The sequence below is a fragment of the Anser cygnoides genome, chromosome 10 (assembly GCF_040182565.1).
Source record: "Anser cygnoides isolate HZ-2024a breed goose chromosome 10, Taihu_goose_T2T_genome, whole genome shotgun sequence".
In the NCBI taxonomy this organism is placed as follows: domain Eukaryota; kingdom Metazoa; phylum Chordata; class Aves; order Anseriformes; family Anatidae; genus Anser; species Anser cygnoides.
The window spans coordinates 13,978,649-13,996,257 of NC_089882.1; the positions used below are offsets into that span (position 1 = coordinate 13,978,649).

Sequence of the window (17,609 nt, forward strand, 5' to 3'; positions counted from 1 at the left end):
TAGTGCACACACAGAGTTATATTGTTTGTTGTCTTGGTTAGGAAAAAAAAAAGAAACAGGCAATTTTCTATACTAAAATTATTTGTGCCTTATTGCTGGGGAGTAGAGAACTAGTCATCTTGCTGAAGCCATTTCAAATCTTTTCTGTACTCTAAAGATGACAAACAAAATGACCTGGAACATATCAGAGCAGTCATTAATTCTGTCCAACAAGGCAAACTGTTTCTGCCAATGTTAAGAGCCAATTCATCTCTAATGGATACAGGCACGGTTCTTTCAGCTTTCGAAGACTTGTCCATTTCTTATGCTGTTGCAGAGTTTGGCTCTGAATTGCACTTTCTTAAAAGTCTTCCTGGAACATCATGCTGCTCATGAAAACATGCTGAAAAAAGGCATCTGGGTGTTTGTGTTACAAAATAATAAGTCAGTGTGGCCAGACTGCAGATACAAGCATCTCCCGGGATGTCAAGTAACAAAGGGAGGTGAGACGGGCTGAAAGCCTGCTCACACCGCAGCCAGCTCCTGCACAGCCAGGACTCGGGCAGCTTCGTCACTCCTGCCACAAATACAGTAAGCTGCTGCTGGGGGAGGTAAGGCCCAGGGAAGAGGAATACAGAGCCCATTTTCTTTTTCACAAAGCTCATACACAACAAGATCCTACTTTATTCTTTAGCCCCTTCTGCGATGCCACCTCCCAAGCTAGCCCTCAAGAACACTAAAGCAAAAGAGAGGTGAAGTGAAGCTTGGTCCTTCTCGACCAAGCGGCTGGGACCCATGATTTGAAAGTGCTGCACAAAGCTGACACGGACGGTTGAGCAGCTGTTGAGTTCCACTGCAAAAGAGTTTCTTTTGGTGATGGGTGAAGCGAGTCCTATCTTATCTCTTTTCCCATGGGACGAAAATCCCAATACAAATATAAGACATACGATTAGTGAGGCATACCATATGCTTTTTATAACCAGGAAATTAGTGGTTTTACTTACAGCCCTATAATAATTTGTAACTGTTATTCTTGTAGTGTTGCACTGAGTTTTCTCTCTCTTTCCTGAGGAGCAGATCATTTACGGATGTATAGAAGGGGTGACTATTTAACAACAGAGTTGGTCCTCAGAGACTTATTCTGGGGTGACATAAAACCAGCATCAGCTTGCAGTTATTGCAGAAAAAAATCTATGGACTTTGCTGGAGCTAATCTAGGCTCTCACTGCTTCATTTGATCGCTCTGCCACTGGTCTTTGTTGTAGGGCCTCTGTTCTGCTCTTCACATATGACTCAATATACACTAATGGTAGCCAGAGTTCCACACTCACTGGACAAGGAGGAACCACCTTTGTAGCATCCAAGGAAAATCTTTCTGCTATTTTAAATTATTTTTTAAAACATTTATTTATCTATTTATTTATTTATTTATTCTTTTGCTTTAGCACCGTAAAATCCAATAAAGGGTGCAAACTTTATTTCCAGATGACAAGAAAGCTGAAAGTCCACTTTTCTTTACTTTCTGATCCAATTTCCAGCTTTAAGATGCTTTAAAACAGCTGGGGAACCAATTCAAAACGTCAGGGTTTTCAATGAAAAAGCCAGTGCTGCGGTGGAACTGCACGCTCCCCTTCCCCTTCCCCTTCCCTGCCCATTTATTCCAGAGCACTGCTGGCATGTGGGCTGGCTCTCCAACACGCACATGCTATTAAGTCCTAAATGACAGCTTGTTTAACTAGGAAACATTTCCATTTTTTCCTTAACAAAGGCCATTCATTTCTTGCTCTTCTATTTGCTTAAAGACGGTTTCATTTGCCCTGCCTGAGAGTTTGCACAGCCCTCCTGATTGTTCCCCTCCAAATAGAGCTGCAAGTTAATGACCCACCTCTTGATCCCTGAGCGGGGAGCCCTGCCCAGCACACTGCGGGCGCATCAGCCTGCTACTCACATTGACAACCCATACGTGTGCCTCGAATATTTTTATGCTTGAGAAAACAATCAAATCAATTCATCTCAGGGAAGACAGTCCTAATTCTTCCCTGCTAACACTAGATTAAGCATCGAGAAGAAAAAGAGATGAAAGCTGGAACATGCAGTAACTCCCTCCGTGCTGCTGACTGATGTCTTGGGGGACAGGCACGGCTTCCTTTCAAGCTGTCTTCAAAAGGTTGCCCTCCATACAGACCACCCACTGGGAACCCACATCAATAACAACAACAAAAAAAAAGAATGTAAAAGAGCCATTTTTCACCCAATTTATTTACATGTTAAAATAAACACGAGTTCCCATACAGAACAAGGGCTCCCGGTGGGTTCTGTTTAGTCTGTGAGATTCTTGGCACTGGAGTACAGCATTTCTTAGTCCAAAGCAATCTTGGCATAGATAGTTCGTTATATATTTTTTTTTCAGCAACTGGCAAATGGAATAATAACAATAATGCCTCTTAAAACTGGAAATTGTGTTTGAAGACACCAGCAAGGTGCTACACCAATTCATCTGCCAGAAGGTTGTTTGCAAACCAGAGCTCCCAAATTCTTGTGTTCAGGATCTGTTCTCCCCACAGTAGGCCTGGCTGAAGGGGCCTTGGAACAATGTCAGTTCCGCAGCATTAGGGAGGTTTTTGCTTTTTGCTTCACTCCTTCGCACTGCCACACAGCCGCAGTTTCATGGCCAGGCAGTGCCACCCTCATTAGGCTGGATTTGTCCCTGTTTCTGACAAGGCATGAAGGAAATAGTACTCTTCCAGCACTGGCAGTTTTTTGTACCCACTTTGCATAAGCTCAGTGATTATACCATGTGAGCAGCAGGTGGATTATTTGAAATAAGGACAGCCTTTGTTGGTGGATTTTTCTTTTTTTTTAACAGCATACATCCACACAGAGCTAGAGCTGACCCATACCCTACCAGACTTAACTGTAACCCACTTTTCCCATTCACACAATTAAGAAAAACCCCTCTGATTAAGCAGGTCTGCCAGGGGCCGTGCCCAGGTGGGACAGCCCTGCCTGGTGTGCCAGGACATTCCCAGGGGTGCCAGCTGGTGGTGAGCTGGCACATGGGGAAAGTAGCGTGGCAGAAAATAATGCTACTGAATTCATCTTGCAGCAAAACTGCTGTCCTTTCTTGGTACGGGCTGATTTCAGTGTGATCATTTTAGCTGCTTTTTGGCAGCCAATACCCTTTCCTCTGTAACTCTCCTCCCTGAAACTCTGAAATCCTCACTACCTATGTATTTACCAAGCAGGTCAGGATCAAACAGGCAGGTTATTGCTTTCTGTGCTCTGATGCTCATTTCAAACCACGCTCGGCTGACAGCAGACAATGAATACTAGCTGGCAGCCTGCACTTCAGTCACCTACCCACCAGTGCAAATGTTGAGCTGCTGAAGACTGGGAACCTGTATGCTGCTTGTGGGCTATGCAAGGTACTTTTCAACCAGTCAGTGAGTCAAAATAGCAAGTAGGATCAGAAGGACTCAGTTCAGAAAAGCCCCGGCTTCCTCTCCCTTCACCCAGCTGTTGCTGAACTGAGCATAAGCTCGGCACTACCAGGCTGCAGACTCCTTAGCTTGAGATAAATTACCAGGGTCTCCCAGCAAGTTTTGCCTTTGATGAATTCAGAAACGGAAAATAAATGTGGTGTGGAGAATGCCAGTTTTAAGGGATTTGGGTTGGGAGCATTGTTCTTTGTACCGTCTACAATTCAGCTTTTTTTTTCTTTTTTTTTTTTAAGCTGAACAAGTATTCTCAAATTGGAGAATACTGCCAAGCCTTGAATAAATCTCAGCATTAGGGATGCTGTGGGTATAACAGCTTTCCCCATGAACCAAGTCTGCAGACAGTACCTTTGGAGAGATTAACCCTTGAGTGCCACAAGACAGGCTCTCAGTTTTGATGCACAAAGAAATCTCACCTTGTGAGACTTAAGACAGATTATTCCCGCTCATGGGGCAATACTGAAGGAGGGTGGAGTACAGAATAGGCTTACTTGGTACTAAGCAACTCTTCTGCTTTGTTTGTGAAGTGGTCAAGTTTCCAGGTCCAATCCTGAACACAAATTCAGCCAAAGGATGTGTAACTACCAAACTACTCAACCAGCATGTATCTGTCTGATGTACAATTATTTCCTCTTACCCAGAGACCAGAACTAAAGCTATGCGAAATCAACGGAACGCTGAGCAGAAAAGCTTTTCTATTCAGGTCACTAAAAGGAATTTGGCCACAGCTGGCACAGACCAAGACATGTTACCATCCGAGGACAGGATGTTGCTTACAGAAATGGGTTGGACTTGTTCTCATTTGATGTCTTGGTGAACAGATTGGTGCATTACAAAACCAAAACACCTCCACTGTAACTGGCTCCCTGACCGCCAGCCTGCACAGAAGACTTCACAGTGGGTGCACACACCTTCAGATAAGACTATTTCCAGATGGCCATAGGTTTTGTGAGATCTTTTGCAATACTCGTTTTGTTTTTATAATGAAAATGCTCAAGGCTGAAAGGAATGTTACTGTGGTGCTGGAAAATCTCATCTGGGTTGGAAAGTGAACCAGAGGCTAACCAGATGTTCTATTCCGCTTTGCTAATGGACTAAGAAACAAAGAGGGTAACACTGCCAGAGGCTTTTGATTATGATGATTATTTTTTTTTTAATTCTGAAATACTTTTCCTGAATCACCAACCATGTTTGTCACAATTCCCTGTACATCTCTTTGTCAGCTAAAACAATATTTTATTCTCTGAAATAATAGCTCAAGATGTATTAGCTTCTCACTAAAATAGCAAAAACAACCTTAAAACTCATGAGTCAGGTCTTGGCCCCAGTGAAGTTAGTGACATTTAGCTACAGCCTTCAGAGAGTGCAAGTGTGTACTCTGTGTGTAGAGACATAGAGCTCAAGCAATCAAGAAATAACTCCCTCCAAACCATGTAAGAATCACATTAGGAATGTGGCTTTAAATTATAGGCATTTTGAAATTAAAAAGAAGCTGCAGTGCTGAACTGGGACTATCCCTGCCAGAGCAAGAGGTGATGCTGAGGGCATCTGGCACGTACAAGGTCTCCCCAATGCCCCAGAGAAGGAAGAAAAGGCAGAACCAGGAAAAGTCCAAGGGTTATGTAGTACAGCAGGGAGAGACATCAGTTAATGCTAATGCAATGCCAGGCCCTGCAGATAAGGTGTGAGACCGCAAGAGATGTGCTCTTAACAAACATGCTGTGGGTAATCAACAGATGGAGAGGAGAGAAAAATATTGGCGCTGAAATACATAGCCATAAAGTGGGCAGAAAGACACTGAGACAAAAAGCGAGAAGTGCATTTCTGCGAGTCATAGGTCCAAGAGCCTGGAGCAGCCTGCTCAGTTGGAGCAGGGTTTGCTAACAACCAAACTTGGTTAAAACCCGAGCTTTGACCATATGTGAGAAAGACGTGGGGATGCTATCTGCAGGAACAAAACACGGAGTGATCCAGGGAGTGTCTTCCTGTCTGTGCTCCTAATAAGAGCATGTTTTAATAAACAAAGAAATTTTTTTTTCTGTTTCACATTCAAAATGGATGTGCAATAGGAGGAACATGATTCACTGAAAGCACCAAACACTGTAACAAAATATGTTTCTCTGCAACACTCAGACTAATTAAAAAGGGAAGAATCTGAAGATGTGAATCAAAAAAGGATGAAATTTCCCTTAATTCTTTGTCTATTTTGCTTCTGGGGCTTGATGCTGCAATATTCAATGTCTTGTTTGCAGTCACTGATAGAGAACATTTTGTTTTTTTAAAAAGTTTTTTGTATCTTTTTAAAAAAAGAAAAATATCAATTTTAGAACTTGTGAGAACAGTCGGTTAAAAGGGCTCATGGTCTGTAACAAATAAAGCTACTCCCAGGAAAATCAACACTGCTGTTTAGTTACGGAGAAAATCCACCCATTTGACACAGGCCTATGAGCTTTATAACAACACACTGTACTTTATGAGTGAGCAAATAAACCAGGAAACAACAAACACTAGAACTACATGGTATGCAAAGCGGTGTACCAGCTGCTCCTGCATCTTTATCTTGGCAAGTATCTTTTGCCCCAGCTCTCTACCCTGATCTGAGAGCACAGACCGTTGAGGGACATCCACTGAAGTCTGAGAAGGTGCAGGGGACTGTTACCTCACTTGTTTATACCCTGTTATTCAGTCATTTGCAAAATAGGTAGGGTACAATCAGGATGTAATTAAGATGAAATGCAGCTATAGACCATTAAGATGAAATGGCAGCTATAGACCATTCATTGACTGATAATACTTTTTACTTCTCTTTGTAAAGCTACCTGTCCCTCACCTTAGTTCAGTGCAAATAAGAGCTTTCTCTGAGTACTACACTCCCTAATAAGCCTGTTCCTACAGGTTAGCACTGAACTAGACACCAGTCTGAGATGGACTGTGCTCCCTCGAGTGCCGTCATCTGTCTAAACAGGGACTGAAGGAAGTCAGACTATGTTTTAATCCACCAGGAGTTATATACACAAAATACATTTTCTTCTGTACTTTTCCAATGGTGTTCAGTAACTTAGAACAGCCATTTGTAACTCAATAGGATAACAAACTCCACATCTGTGTGAGAATACATTTATAGGTGAGGAATCATCAGTAATTAGCTTCTGAAACAACCTCCTCCAAATTAGATACATCTGACAAACAATAGAAAAGTTAGTCACGTAAATGAAATGCTGTTGCTATGGAAAAAAAATGTCCCTATAAAGGTGAAAATAAACACATGCTTCCTTTTACTCATTGTGAAAAGGCATCAAGAAGCAGCTCCCTGAAGATAAAGCTGTTCCTAACTGTAGACACTGTCAAAGTGTGTTTTTAAATTCACCATTTCTCCCCCCTTTCCAAAAGCTCCTGTGCTGTAACTTCGGAAGAAGCATCCCAAATGTTATCAGTTAGGATGTTCTTTAGCTCATAAAGTCATAGACTTACTGAGGACCGAGACTGTCAAGTTCAAGGCCCTACTGAAAGTGCTTCCCATTAGATCAGGTTGTTCAGGGCCTTGTCCACTTGAACTTTAAATATCTCCAAGGCTAGGGATTGCTGCACTTCTCTGGGTCCTGCTCCAGCATTTGACTGCCCTCACGGTGAAAACATTTTTCCTTCTATCTAGTTGGAATTTCTCAAGCTGCGACTTGTGTCAGTTCCCTCATCCTATCACCATGCACCTCCAAGAAGAGTCTGGTTCTGTTGTCTCCATGCCCTCACACTGGGTACTCGTAGAGAGCAATAAGATCTCCTCATGGCCTTCTTTTCTAAAGCCAAATAAACCCATTTTTATCAGGCTCTCCTTGTACGTCTTGTTCTCCAGTACCCTAATTGTTTTGACAGCCTTCCACTGGCCTTGCTCCAGTATGTTAATGTTTTCCTTGTACTGGGGAGCAAATTGGACCCAGCGCTTCAGATGTGGTCCCAGAAATGTTCATTGAAAGAGAATAATCACTTCTCTCGAGTTGCTGGCTTTAATCTTTCCAATACAGCCCAGTGTGCGGTGGCCTTCTTCACTACAGGGTCACACTGTTGACCCATGTTCAACTTGTCTGCAAGGATCTCCAAGTCCTTTTCTGCGAAGCTGCTTTCTATTCATTCAGTGCCCAACCTTTCCTGCTGCATGGGGTTATTCCACCCCAGATGCAGGACCTCACAAGTGCCTTTGTTGAAACTCCACGAGGTTCCTGCCAGTTCATTTCTTCAGCCTGTCAAGGTCCCTGTAAATAGCAGCCTTCCAGCATATGCTTGCTTTCTACAACTTGGTATCCCTGTACACTTGCTGGAAGTGCTTTCTAGCCCATTATCCACATCTTTAATGAGAAAGTTCCACTGAGGGTTTATGCAACATCTATTTATTATTTTTTCCTCTGTAAGACATAGATTATTCCAAATAGCTTCTTGAGGCCAGTGTTCTTGCTGATATGAACTAATGTCCTGCCATAGAAGTCAGTAAATGAAATGATCCCTGGAATAAATTCTGAAGCACGTCTGATGTCTGTCCAATAGCTCCAGATAGCAGACATAGCTCATAACAAGAAATGATCTGTTCTCTCAGCTTAAGCTCTTTAACAAACATCTGTTCCTTCTCCTTTCACCCTCAACCATCTTGCACACAGACATACTCGTACAGCTAGCGAAGCTGGTTATGGGAGGGCAAGTAAGCTGCTGAAAGCATTACAAGAGGTTGTCAACTTTCCTTCACTAATAGGAAATGTCGTTACAAGTTACATGCCTGAACCTGCGTTCTGGCATGGTGACAGAGTTATCCTGAAGCTCCCTGAGCAGATGTGAAAACAGAATTTGACCCTTATTGGGAGGATGGATTTATATATGTAAAGACTGAGTACAGATGACAATTGCACAGATCTTTGAGACTGCAGAAGAGAGGCAACAGGTTGAAAAACAAAATGAGCTAATTCAGTCAAGGCTATTTCCTCTTCAGTTTCCCTTATTGCCCACAGTGAGCCATGTGTCTGAATAAACGATGTGGTATTCCTGAGTATGAGGACCACTTGTCTAAAACTCCTCTCGCTCGGTTCCAGCATTATCTGCACTCCACACAAATTTAAGGGTCCACTCCTCTTTACCATGGAGGGTAAGCACAGAAGGCAAGCCAGAAGGACTTAACCCTCGGAGGAGGAAGGAAGCCTTTTAACTTTCCTGAATGAATGACGCGTCTTTCCTCCATCACGCAGCCTGCCTGTTAGCAGTTAACAGTGGCAGGTTGAGGAGCAGGGCCTGGAAGGTGGCCAGTGCCGACAGCTCCACGCTCAAAGTTGTTGTGGTAAAAAGGGAGCATTCTGTTCCCTCTATCACTGTTTCCCCTCGCACTAGGGCCCGTTGTTACAGCCTCACGCCTCCTTGTGTGAAGGCCAACAGCGAGGCTTTGTTCAAGAAGCAGCTGCGGAGAAGATGTACTATCTCAGGGAATGACCTACTGACATTGCTCCCTCTGCTCATTAGTAAGCAGGGAGTAATTAGGAGAACTGGGGCAGACCGCATGGCCTGCTTCTTTCAGAGTGTAAAGCCAGCTCCTCAGATCCCACTGTGTCCCAAAAGGGATTCCCTCATACCGTGGGCTCGCTGCAAGGCCAGGGGAGCTGGCTCTGCCTCACCTCCTTCTCATCACCTGGCTGTGTGAGGGAAGAACAGCTCGTGCTTGAAGCTGGACGGGGCAAGGCTGGAGCACAGGGTGTTCCAGGTCCGGGCAGGCTCGGAGCTCAGATCCACACCTCCCCCTGTTCACCTCAGCTGCATCAAGAGCAAACTCGGCTCAGCCAGGAACCGAGCCAAGGATCCTGCTCAACTGGATGCGATGTTGTTGTTTATTCAGTAATCTGTCGTTACAGGGTGGATCTACAGCAGTGAGGAAATGGCTGGGCGGTTGGAAGTAGCAGAGTAACTGGGGGAAGACAGAAAGCCATACCCACTCTTTTGTAATCTTTACTGCAATCCAACATGATCAGCTAGTGATGTGCACATACAGGGGCAATGAGGAAGTTTTATCTGCATTGCCTTTCTCCCAGCCCAAATAATGCCTGCACCCAGCTCTAAGCTATCACATGGAAATTGTCTGCCTGCTTTATGTCAGTGTTTAAAATCACAATTACATCTGACTTCAAAAAAAATGGTCAGATAAACGAATAGATTGGTTTGAGCCACCCAGGTTTGGTTTGGCATGTTTTCAGAGCATACATTAGATGACACTGCACATCTAATTTCAGGTGCTCAACTCTCTCACTTGTGTCTGTGCTAAAGGTGCATCCAGTCCTCAAAATTTCCCAACCTCCTTGACTAAAAGACAGAATCAGAATCATGTTTTCCCTACTTTTACATCAGCATGGCTCCCACATTACTCTCAGGAAGTCCATGAAACACAGACAGTCTCACCCCCAGAGTGGAGTGGAGGTGAAACATCTCTGCATACCCCCTGCCTCTCCCCAAACCCAAATGTTTTAAGCAAAGCATTTCACTGTGGCTAATGTGTGCACTGCCCGACACACTAGCCACGCACAGTCTCATTGTCTCTTCATTTTTAGTTTGCTGTGGTCTAGCTGCTTCCTGGGTTGACAATGTTGTTTCATCTGCCTTCACAAGACAAACAAAAGCCGCGCTTCCATTTCCAAGTCTCAGCCTCTGGCCTTCTCTAGAGCGTGAGACACTGTAGGTATTTGCTTTCATGATTCACCTAGTGTTTTCTTGCTGTTGTGTAGTTGCTGTCCTCAAATAGAAACACTGCTCACTGCCCTGAAAGATGCCATGTGGTGCAGGCAGAGATGTGGGACCGTACGATCCCAGTGTGAACGAAAGGCTAGCGCTGAAGTGACAGGATTGCTCCTGAGATGGCTTCGCCAGAGCAAGACTGGGCTGCAGATGTCTGTAACAAGCTACTTAAAAATAATAGTAGTGTGGCACTTCTGTTCAATAAAAAACATCTCAAAGTGTTTATAATTGCCTGTTACACCTCAGGAGGCTGGGCTAACATGTATTCTGGTACAATTTCTGCATTCCTGTACTGTAAGAGGTGTATACAGAGCACTTTTTCCTCTGGGACTCTCACAGCCACCAACAGAGCCCACCTCCATGCAGCAGTCTGGGAGAAAGCAAGAGAAAATACACTATCCCTTTGAAAGAGTGCGTTCAAGAGCATGGAGAAAGTTGGCCCTTTTAGCAGCATGAATCATTTTGCCTGTAATTTCAAAGAGGCTCAGACTGAATGACCTTAACAAGCTGTCACTGCTGCTTTGAGATGCAGGGCTACAAGAGCAGTGGTCAATTGCCAGAAGAGCTGGAGGTGAGGAGCAGCTGGTTTCACTTTGGCTGGAGCTCACTGGTGGCAGGCAGACTGTCCTCCCTGTTCATCTCGAGTTAATCTTGCTTTTTGTTTGGCAGCTTTCTAGTACGTCTGTGTTGGGTGAAGTGCACGTGGTAACCCCTCTATGGAGGTCAGTTATCCACTTCACATGAGCATCCCCACAGCTAAAACAGAGTTAGAAAAGGAAGGCAGGAATAAGTTTACTCATTAGCTGCTTGTTTTGTAGGAGGACTTTGCTCCAGGTTCTTACCAAGCTTTCTCACTGCCTAAGGAATTACGTGGTGTACTGCAGTATCTGAACTCTCACCCCGTATTGAGCCCTGTGGTTTTACCTCCTGTGTGCCCTGCGCATGCTAAGCATTCCTCACTGCTGCCCTGGGGGGCAGATAAGCCTGCTGCTACCTTCCTTCAACATCTGAGAAGAGAAGGCTAGGGAGAGCTAGTCTGGCTTGGGTCTGTACCGAATCGAGAGTCAAAACAGGAATGAAATGGCGCTGGCTGTGCTGTGCCAGCTGAGCCAAACAGCCGTCCTTTAGAGCCTCCTGTTAACTTACAGAGGATGGATGCTTGAAAGAGAAAAGCTGAGTGGTGGGGCAGGCTGGCGTGGCTCTTCCCTGGTATATCCCCTGAGTTTCTGTCTCTGCCCACATGCGACACAGCAGACATCACTGCCTGCTTTTCACATCACAGCAGTGTTTATGACTCAATCATCCCCTGGGTTAAAAGGGGAGAACAGATGAGGTCCAGCAGGGTCTATGTGACACTTAAGGTGGATCAAGGGTCAAAGAATCATTTAAGAGTTCTCTTATATTCCCGTTAGTTTTGCTCTGTCATGAGCTTTTGGTCTGGCTGTTTTCGGGGCTATAAGCACAAAGATTTATGTCCATACACTTGTATCATGGCAGGACAGATTAATCACCCCTTAGCAGCTCTCTCTCCAATCCAAACGAATGATCATAAAATACTGAAAGATGGACAAGTAGAGATAATTTGAAGAACAAAAGGGCTAATTTCCCCATAGGGAATGTACTTGCAAAATTTAATGTGAAGGTCTGAAGAATTTGGTTCTTACTTCTTTGCTTGGCAATTTTAAGGAGCTATCAGCAGCAAATGTCCCTGCAGCGGTCCTTATCTGACAAACAAGGACGCGCTAGGAATCTTCAGTTTGGGACCATTAGTAAAAATATTAAACGAAAAAGCTTTCAAGATTTGTGAAGAGTGGGGCTTTATGCAGAAGAAATACACAGGAAGGGAGGGGAACTCACCCTGGCAGCTGTGCTCTCCTCCTGCCCTTGCAATCACCACCCCAGCCTGTGAACTCTAACAACAGCTTTTACCCCTCTGTGACACTTCTCTGTGGGAAACACTCTGGCTTTGCAGAACTGCAGAGCTCATTTCCTCCCAGCCATGTTAGCCTACAGCAGGAGCTCTGCCTAGGGCAGAATGTAAGAACCCCCGTGTTTACACATGGAGCTGGACAGCTCTGTGAATTCCTCCTAGGTGAACAACTTTTGTGAATTCAGAAAAAGCTCAAAAGAGGTTGTAACAATATAGTTATACAGCTGGAGCTATATTCTTTTTCCTAGCCAAGGAGCATCTGTCTAAGGATGGGCATATCAGTAGCAGCCCAGGTGCTCAGAGCACTGCTGCTGCTATAGCTCTGGTAGAGTAACTTGGCAGTGCAAGTAAATCCCAATTCTTTGGCAAGGGTCTTCCTGCTTTGGGGAGCACAAATGGGATCGGGATTCATGGGGAGAACAGTCATTTTGTACTCCTGCAAGTGCTAATGTTTCCAGACCTACGGTTATTTCCAGTAGTGTCTATGGAAGATTTTATTTCCCAGCAACATTCGAATATTATGCTGAAGGCTGGGAGACCTTCTCTGAAAAAAAGTAAATGCCCGCAACCCATTCTAAACCTCCTGTCAAAGGAGATACAAACGATGTGTGCCACTCTTTCCTACATCTCTGCAGAAAAGCAGTTACGCTTTTTCTGCTCTGGTGAGGTAGGCTCAATGAGAGGAAGCAGAAAGAGAACAGATTGCTTTGGATAACTGGGCCCACACCCAGCCTTGCTCATCTTCACCAAGGAGCAGTTGTGCTGCTCTGTGCACAGCCAGCCCCACATAAAGCTTGCCAGGGCTTTCCTGACTCCATCCCTGGAGATCCCCCCAAAGCCTGCCTGATCACAGCGTCGGGGAGCGCTGCTCTCCAGGGGCATTCCCTCGCTCTGGTGTGCATGATCTCTTCTTCTCACTCATGGTTCTATCCTAATTCTTATTAATGTTCTTATTAATTCTGACATTCTTCTTAGTCATTTCCCCCCTCCCAGTTTGTCTGTGTTTAGTTCTTTTTAACCTTCCTGTGTAGATCAATCCTTCCCAGTCCTATGAATAAATAAAAGCCTTCTGTTCTCATCAACAAAATGGTCTTTTAATGGTTGCAAGAACAACACAGCAATCACTTGAAAAAAAACAACAACCAATATTTGAAGCATTTAAAAACCTCCAGCTATTTTCTACTTTTTAAAAGTAAGTGCTTTGTTAAATAGAGAAAACATAGGAAATTAATGGGGGGCACAAGCAGCAGTAGGTGTCTGAGAGGGACCTGCTAACCTATCAGAAATGCTCGCCACACACAAAGTAGCAGTGGGACTAAAAAGCAAAGCTGAACTTCAGTTAGAAACATCCAAGGAATATGAATCAGCTGTTAAAGCTGCAGCCTTTCCCTTTGCTTTGATCTGATGTCACACGTAACTTATGAGTTAGAAATTCAACAGCTTCAAAGACTGTTAGAGAGTCAAGGTTCTCCATGCACAGGGACAGGTAGAGGTTTGACTCTGTCTGGAGAGAGAAGGTGTTTTGATGGACTGTCCTCAAACAAGTGCGAGGTCTTGGAACTACTGACTGGTTAGGGCAAAGTAATTCACATTCCTCATTTTCTCTTCAGACGGCCACATTACCCATAAGTAGCTCCAGCATGTCTGAGTGAAAAAAACAGCTTGTGCCACTATCGTTAAAAAGTCTAAGAGATAAGCTAATACATTTTTGTGGCCCCTGGATCTTGGAAATGCTTTTGTAACTGACGTACTTTTGAAGGTGAAACTGTGGTTGTTCTGGGCTCAGGCTACGTAATGAAACCATAGAAAATAAGATCTCAGCAAATGAGATGTTATAAGAAGTGAGATGAGGATAGTTGGAACATTATGTGCTTTACCAACTGGAAATGCTTAGTATGAGAAAACAAAGCCACATTTTCTATCTTTTATTCTCATTTTCCTTGGCTCTCAGCTTTACAGTTCCCTAAAAATACTGCATTATAGCTAAAGGAGCTGCAATCTGTCTGCAGCTTAATGAAGAATTACAATATCACTCCAGTTTGATGAATCTCCCACGAGTATTCCTTCTAAGAGGGCTTTCCTAAATTGATTGCCAATAACCTAATATGTTTGTCTCTTTTTCTGTCATCAGAATGTTGACATAATAAAATAATAGTAATATAGGAAGGAAATTGAAAAGTGAAATTTCATTTCAACAAAGCTAAAGCTTACAGACATACATAGCAAGGTCATCCTGGCAGCATTAACTCTGCCTTCATGAAGCTGCACTCTGAGTACGCTCAGAAATCATGGGAAACTGTTACCTGACTATTAAAAACATGAGAGACCACAGAACCAAATGTGGCTTTACAAAGAAAAAAAAAATGTTCCTCTTCCATGAGATTGATATAAAACAAAGCAATTTAACAATGTTAGGTGTAAAGGTCTTCTGGAATTAAATTTTCACCACCACACTGGAAAGTTTCTAATACATAGCTATGAGATACAGCAGTCTTGAGGTTACTATGAAATACCTGAAAGAGCGAAAGCACAAATAATATATCCTGAGACACTGAGAGAGCTGGCCAGTGCTACCTCTTCAGTGTCAGTAGGAAGGCACAAAATTTGGGTGAACACTGTTATACTGAGAAGTGCCAGCTTTTTTTGCTGCAGCCTCACATAACATGAAACAGCACAAAGCAGCCTTCAGCAAGATTTAGAGCTCATGTATAAACTCTTACAGAATCAGCAGTATAAATGGAAATTATTTTTCCTTCTTTTGACTGAAGGTTAGACACCATATAAATCAGTCAAGTCACACATACTAGAGACCTAGCAACTTCCCAACTCATCTGGGAAATCATGCTAGCCACACTGTGGAACTGCATTAATAATTTCATGCCTGAAATGGGAAATGTATCCATGAGTATTCCAGAACAAGAATAAACATCCAGGTCAGGAAGTCTATGCCAAACTCATAAGATTTACTGTAAGACATGAGGAAGAGAAAGCAATTATTTTGCTAATGCAATTGAATAATTAATATTACCCAAAGATATCCAAAGGATGGGACACAAAACAGGGAACACACTGGTGAGGTGATTTGGAATAGGGAAAGCTATAAAACTCTGTTAGCCTGGGCAGGTTTGGCAAGGGAGATGAGTATGCCCTTCAGCTCTTGCTGGTGTCTACTCGGGCTATAACCTGAATTCTGCCAGACAAGGTCTGTCCTCACTGCTCCGCACTTTAGGTGCAAAGATTATTTTACAGAGCCTAAAATATGTTAATTGTCTTTGTAGCTTAGTGAATCTAGTCTCATTTAGATTAGCTCTTTGTGTAACACAATTGCGTGTCCAGTGTTCTGCTTTCAGGTTCCTCTTTGCTTCTCCCCTTCATTGATGAAGAAAACCAAACTGAATTTACAAAGGGTACTGTAGGCCTGACAGGGAGGATGAACTTTTAAAGTGGCCTGAGCAACCAGAAATGTGTTAATTGAAGTAAACTGATCAATTCAGCAACATCCATCTATAGGGAAAACACAAACACAACAAGTCTATGCTTCTCTAGACAAAAAGAAATTCAAGGAAAAAGAGAGGAAATAACTGTACAATAAACACCTGTCGGGGCCTTCACTTCCAAAGCCTTTTTCCATCTACAGAAAAGTCATTCTCTGTATCAAATCCATGCGATAAATACAATGCTTTATCGCTGCTTCTAGGTTCGTTGCTTCAAATATTGCTATTTTAACTCTACTTCTTAAAACCATTATCAGGTTTTAAAAGAATGAGGAACTAAGGCCTGCTCGGCATGCACAGTGAGAAACCACAGGCCTGCAGCGCTGGGCTCTGGCATTTGAACACATTGCTTGTGTGTCCTGGAGTTCACTAACTTTCTGTATACGGTGCCTGTGGTCTACTAACAGCAGCTGCAGGGTGGGCGACATGTGGTTTGTCCCATCGCCTTTCTCATGAACTTTGTTCCATATAGATAACGAAAGAGGAATGGGGACAATTTCTGCTGGTTTTGCTGCACGCTCCCGCTACCTTGTGTCTAAATCAGAAGGAAGTAGATCGAAGTGAATGAGCCCCCACTTATAAATTTTGTGCCTGCATAAGGAGAAACATGCTCCTGCAGTCAGCAATGATACTTTTGCACAGGTCGACTGTCTTTGTAAAGCCAGCTGTGTATATGGCACGTGGGCAACTGTTTGGAAAATGCTAAATGCACTTCATTGTGGTTTTTATTTATTGTCATTGCGAGCTGTTCTCAGGGCTGGATATTCTCTTTGTCAAGGAAAATATCGGGTTAATTTCTGTATAACCAGTGCTGTGAGTGAAAAGGAGTCATGAGAGCAGAAGCAAGGGGAAGCTTTGGTTACTTGGGTTTGGTAAGGCTTTGCCTTTCCTCTCACAGACTAAATGGTGCAATGTCTCACGTGCTCTAAATTCTACAGCTTTCAGGATCTTCTAGTTCAAACTCAGCATCCCTGCCTTTGAGGAGATCTAGGGGCAGCTTTCAGTCTCAGTTTCAGTGAAGTACACTGCAGTACACTTTCCATTGCACTGTGGTATACTTTGCAATGTCAGTGGAAGATCTGCCAGAAGGAGATCAGAATTGCACTGAGATTCATCCCATTTCACCTGTCAGCTCAAAATTTGGCCTTATTTTTTGTCCACTGCCATTATTAACCACATTGATCCATTTTACTAATGTCTAGAGTGATTCTTGCTGGGAGGCAGCAGTCTGCAAGAATAAAAACAAAGCGAAGATTTCCTAGCACAAGGCAGTCATGAAGCTGCAAGGGTCAGGTATGAGAGGATGCTACCAAAAGAGGATGACACGTGGTTCAGATATGTTCCCGGTATGTACCAGTTGATGTCCCTCAGGAGGTCTGTTGACACCCAGCATATCTATATCAAGGAATGGAGCAGAGCAGAGATCCTCAAGGCAGAAGAGGCAGGGATAGTAAGTCTACATGTCACAGCATTGCCCAGGTGTCTGCAGCCAGCTCTGGTGTTTCTGCAGGGCTGTCGAGGTGTGTCCGAATAAACCTCTGTGACGTTTCCATGCCTGTTCATGTCCCAGGGGTGCAGCTGTCTAGTTGTACTGGTGTATGAAAGCTGTGCTGTCATTTCATTCTCTCCCCCTGGACTATTTAGGACAACAACAAGCACGAATCCAGCAAAAATGGCACCTAGTCCTACTTCCACTGTGGACATTCCCTCCTCACACCCCAGGAGGCAGGTGAAAGAGAAATAGTTCCTTACATAGAGGTTAAAAGAGCATCAGCAGTAATGTCAATGGCAAAGTTGAGGAAAAGTCTGAGTAATGGGGTCACTATCTTATAGATTAAACATGCAGATCTTTACAAAGCTTCAACCCTTTTCTCATTTACGGTGATGTGTAAATATTTTATTGACTTTTCTCTCACTGCTGAGTAGCTTTAATGGCATTTGTGTCGGTAAAGTCCT

At 43.6% G+C, this 17,609-nt stretch overlaps 1 protein-coding gene and 1 long non-coding RNA gene across 4 annotated transcripts in view; one reads left to right on the top strand and one right to left on the bottom strand.

Annotated features, from left to right (window-relative positions):
- Positions 1-17,609, bottom strand: part of MGLL (monoglyceride lipase) — a 63,967-nt gene that overhangs the window by 25,123 nt on the left and 21,235 nt on the right. The window lies entirely within an intron of this gene.
- LOC136791603 (uncharacterized) overlaps positions 1-17,609 on the top strand; it is a 53,832-nt gene that overhangs the window by 18,875 nt on the left and 17,348 nt on the right. The window lies entirely within an intron of this gene.